Source organism: Alosa pseudoharengus, unplaced genomic scaffold (genome assembly GCF_046254945.1).
Source record: "Alosa pseudoharengus isolate Yale_2024_CS ecotype anadromous, Long Island Sound unplaced genomic scaffold, YU_APseudo_1.1 YU_APseudo_1.1_scf_1, whole genome shotgun sequence".
Taxonomy (NCBI): domain Eukaryota; kingdom Metazoa; phylum Chordata; class Actinopteri; order Clupeiformes; family Clupeidae; genus Alosa; species Alosa pseudoharengus.
Window position 1 is genome coordinate 40,273,209 of NW_027468564.1, and position 5,241 is coordinate 40,278,449.

The 5,241-nt window shown below is 41.0% G+C and overlaps 1 long non-coding RNA gene across 1 annotated transcript; it reads right to left on the reverse strand.

Moving 5' to 3' along the window:
* Positions 1 to 773: 773 nt before the first annotated feature.
* On the reverse strand, positions 774 to 1,352 carry LOC143139475 (uncharacterized). The gene is made up of 3 exons (XR_012990432.1): positions 1,236 to 1,352; positions 1,039 to 1,098; positions 774 to 869 (listed from the first exon to the last, which is right to left on the reverse strand). It is a non-coding gene; the product is annotated as an uncharacterized LOC143139475 (long non-coding RNA).
* Positions 1,353 to 5,241: the final 3,889 nt, after the last annotated feature.

A 5,241-nucleotide genomic window follows, 5' to 3' on the forward strand; every position in this document is an offset into this window, starting at 1 on the left:
TATGGATGCCATCCATCTTTATGGATGCTCTCCTGGCAAGGAGGGGAGTATCGCCACCCTGGAAGATGATGGTTGGAAACACGCTTCGTGGTTCCAATGCAAATGAGAAATGTACAAGGGATCTCCTGTAAGAGTCTATGATGTGAATTGACAACATAAAGCAATGTTAATTGTAATGTTAAAAACATCAAATACCTCATCTAAACAATACAGAAACTTGGCATCCTCCTTAAAAAGGGCAGGCAAAATTAGGACAGCAGCACTTTTTTGAAGGTCTGAAATGTCAAAAGAAACAAAGAATGATTTCATTAAAACATAGTTTAATGATCTTATTATTATTAAATAATTGAAGGGTGCAAGGGAAAAGAAGAAGCTGGTGACTTACCATCTGTGCTAGTATCTCGTAGGCTTGACAGCCTCTCCCTCTGACTCCCACTGTCAGCCACTCTGATGACGTTAGGGGTCAATATACTGAGGGTGTAATGCAGGCTTAGCTTTAAGTCCAGTCCAAACCGCAACTTCATTTCATGATGCATCTACAAATAAACAAACAAAACAAAACAGAGGAAATTGTAGTTACCAATAAATGGTTATAGAACTTACTACTGAACAGCACTAAACTCACATTATAGTAATACTACTAAGACTATAAGACTTTGCTACTCACCAGCTCTGGCACCCAAAGAAATCTCCATCACCTCCTCAGTTGGCTTTCCCATTTGCTCTACCCTCTTATAGACAGTTTGCCTCATCCTGTCCATTATATGACTAATATCTGGCTGACGACAGCACAACTAATTGTTTATGGCGTTTATATGCTCTTGAAAGCTGTGGTAGTCCTCCCCAACTGCTTCAAGGTCCAACATAATCTGAAAAAAAAAAAAAAAGACATGCAGAGAATGCAAAACGTATGTGAGCAATGATAATATAAATTTTCTCAAGCCAGATAGTCTTTCATTCAATCAGAAATAAATAAATAATGTAGCCGGACCTAACTGCTGTATGATTCAACATTTCATTCACAAACATATTACAAACCTCTTGTGTTGGCTCGTAATCAGAAGACATCTGGACCCCCACTCTGTACTTTTTTGCTCTCTGAAATTAGCAAAGAGAAATGTGTAATATTAAGATACCTGTACTGACAAACAGTGGCTACTGTGACTAGCTAGCATATAGACATACAGACAAGAAAACAAACGGGCTAAAGACAAGCAAGAATGTAAAAATGGCACCTGATGTCCAGGTGGGTCCTCCAGAGGCACATGGTCCACAATTCTTTGTCTTCTGACACCAAACTTTCTCTTAATCTCCTGCACCGTCGTCAAGTTTATCAAAGGAGACCTTTCCTTATTCTTAAGACACTCCAGCAGGGTCTCCTTTGAGTAAAGACATGAATTATGAGGCTCAGACAGAGTCAGAGTAGTATAGGAATTCAATTGAGGAATAATGTTTTCCATAACAAAACGTTAAAAAATAACATACATAACCAGATTAGCTGTGGTCATTAAGAAATGGATATCTAGCGATCAGACACCTCCGGACATCAGTGTATTTTTTATGGTTTGGGTACCTGAAAGAACAATCATTGGAATTAGAATTTTCCTACTCATCCTTTTAGTAGCAGAGGAGATGCTAAGCGTTATTAAACAATAGGCAGGAAAAAAATAACAAAAGTCTATAGGCAGAAAAAAATAACATGTGGTCCTAAAAACCTTCATGAAAAAAATTATTGAATTAATGAAGTATACTTACTGAACGAACGATGATTTGCGTAACTTTTCCACCTCTCAAAAACAAGACAGTTTCATCAGAGGAAACAGTTGTTCAACCATCCTCTCTTTCAACCCCAGCAGTCTCCCCATCAATTTGCTGTTCTGTTAATGCAAGTATGACAATAGACTTTAATTACATTAAATATAATGCAAACAATGCAGAAATCAGGAAGATGCTGATGAAGTAGCTGTAGATGTTGCACATTTTTGGGAAGGTAAAACTTTACATCACAAATTGGACACTTAAAGATAGTCAGAGGTAATGGATACTATCTTTTTGCCATCAATTACATTGATGGACTGAAGCCATTGACAGACATCTTAATCTAAAATAAAAAATAAGACATAGAGACATTAAGTACATATTGTAGTGAGTTAGTGAGTTCCATCCTCTTTTAGATGCCTGTATTGTCTTACAGACACCAGAGCCGTAGCGTTAGCTATGCACTAAATACATTGTAATTTGCAATGAGCCCAGCATGATGCAAGAACGAGGTTCAACTGGTAGCTATGTGTTTCAGAAGTCTGTTATAGCACTATTGGCTACTGTTAGCTATCCTAACTTGTTGGCTGGGTTCCCTGTAATTTAACTAAACAGTCTGCTAATGAAGTATTAGTTATTGCTAAATCATTTGCATCGTATGTTAGCTGACGTTAGTAGCTGATTAGCAGCTACTCTGCTTTGCTTCTAATGCTATGTTCACTAGCTAGCGACAGCTAGAAGCTAGCGCTAGCAGGCTAGTTGTAGATAGCTTTAACTCAATCGGGGAGAGGGAGGGTATTGAACAGTAGTGCTAGTGTCGTTCTACACAAGCTCGAAATCATATAATCGATAGTTGATTTTATTGCCAGGCTGACAAGAAAGTACAAAACGTATCTTAATGATGGATCCAGTAACGTTAGGGTGAATCAATGTCTATGATAGCTAGCTGCTGCTAACATTATTCAACGAACCTCTAACATTACAATTTAGCAGCTAGTGCTACTGTAACTTCTGACAGCTGACCGTCATGTGTTAATGCCCACCAACGTTTACAGGGAACGCCCCTTGCTTTTGCTTAAAGATGTATCGATTTGCAGGCCACACGGGCAATGATTATGAATGGGAGAAAAGCAGAAAAAACTTTGTGCCACTTACCGTTAAATCCACTGCAGCAGAGTGAGCGTCTCCGGGAAAGGGTTCCATAAACGGTCGTTTAAGTTCAAATAATCCTCGCGAGTAAGAAATAGCACCCTTTTCAGGCAAAAGGTTCTATTTCCTTGGCAAAGAACCCCAATGGTTCTATTTAGCACCCACAAGAACCCTTTTTTCTAAGAGTGTGGGGGGCGCATTCTGTTTGGGGGTCCCTCAGACCCCACCACAGATTTGGTCCCCCCCAATGTTGACATCATGACTACGGCCTTGATCCTGTATATAGTCGCATGGACTGGGGCGGTCATATATATGTAAGGGATAATGGACGACACGGTGGTCTGTTCACAGAAGTTAATGCACTGTCGAGGTTGTAAAACGGCCCCGACGCGAACCTCGTAGTGCATTAACTTCTGTGAACCGACCACCGTGGAGTCCATTATCCCGCTTATTCCACTGTTGCCACTTGGGTTGTGTTCATTTCATGTTACAATTTAAACGTTTTAATCGCTAAAACTGTCTTGTTTGTAGAACTAATTTCTTCCGACACATATCAACTAATTTCTCAACTCACAGGACAAACTGCCGTTACTAGTTCTAAATGGATGGTTGCTACGGCCAAAGGCCAGTCGTTAGTTCTATCTCTCCCGTTGTCAAGCGGGCGTATCCCAAGATTCTTTGAAACATCGCTATTTTACTTAGCCTGCTGTCATCCATCTAGCTAAAAGCCACCTCCGTCATATGCTACAATGTTGCAATGTTCTGAACGTCTGCATTTTACAGCTCGGATGCAACGTGACAGTTCATTTAAACTTCACAACGAGTTCGGCGAATTAATATACAAGTGTGATACGGCCAAAAAATGGATCTACTTCATAGGTGTGCAGATAACATACGGTTAATGGTCGTTCTAAATTACGTGGGACAATGGGAAATTCAACCAAGCAGTGGAATATATATATATATATATATATATATATATATATATATATATATATATATATATATATCTCACATATACGCCTATACTGTTACTTATATTACATTTCTTCGCTTCTGGTCATTCCATTTGTGTGTGAGAGGAACTCTCATCATCCATTTTCTTTTAACCTGTCACAGACTGTGCTGTCTGTCAGAACACCATCTGACAGACAGCACAGTTGAAACATGGGCTATGTCTTCTGACAACAATGTAGCTTTCAATTCATTGCAATGAATTATTATGCCAGCTTTTAGACTTCTCAGCCTTCTCAGTGGCTTGATGTACTAATGATAGTTTTAAAAAAAAGAGTTTAAAAAATGCCTGTAAAGATTTCCAATAATTTGATCAGTGTGAGTATAAGCATGACTGGCATTGTGGTCCTGATTTCATTCGGTGCACCATACTGCTAATTCCATTAGCGCACTGGAAGGCTAAGCACTGAATGCAAATTGTGGCAAGTCTTCAAATCCTATTAGATCAACTTGGCTATAAAATGAACAGCTGGAGCTCTAGGTTCACCTCGGCCAGAAACACACACATCAGAGAGAGTGTATAGGTTATTACACGGAGCCTGGGCAGTTCAAAGTGGGCGTTGGTAAAGAAGTAGGCGAGCCATATGGGAGAGACTTTTTTATTATTATTGATGACTCAATACTCAATATTGCTTATTAGAAGTCTTGGGCTAATATGTATGTTGGCGAAGGAGCTTTCTAATGTGTTTTAATGTTTTAAGAGAAATCTGCCAACAACTATGGAGGGGGTAGGAGCATGAATGTGTGTTTGTGTGTGTGAGTGTGAGTGTGTGTGTGTGTGTGTTTGCGTACAAGTATACATTGATGTCCGTATCTTTGTCAATGGGTCCACATCTGTATTTTTATCCTTGTGTGTTTCTATGTGTGTATCTGTGCGTTTGTCTGTGTGTGGTGAGTGTGTGTGTGTGTGTGTGTCTGTGTGTGTGTGTGTGTGTGTGTGTGTCTGTTTGTGTGTGTGTGTGAGTGTGTGTGTGTGTGTGTGAGTGTGTGTGTGTGTGTGAGTGTGTGTGTGTGTGTGTGTGTGTGTGTGTGTGTGTGTGAACATCTTTGGCTGCGACCCTCTCTCCCCCGTCCTAATTCCTGTGGCTGTGGCCCACTTCTCCTGTACGGCGAGGGGGAGTGATGAATTGCCCTCTCTGCTCTGCCCTGGCACCCTGGTGACCCCCCCCCCCCCCCATCCTGCCACCCCTCACCCCTCTACCCACCTCCCCCGCCCCTCCTGGCTTTTGCCCCCACACTCGCCCATGCCCCGGTCTCCATCCGTGCATGACACATTCTCCAGCTGTTGTGAGACACCCCCTCATCCCCCCCAAAACCACC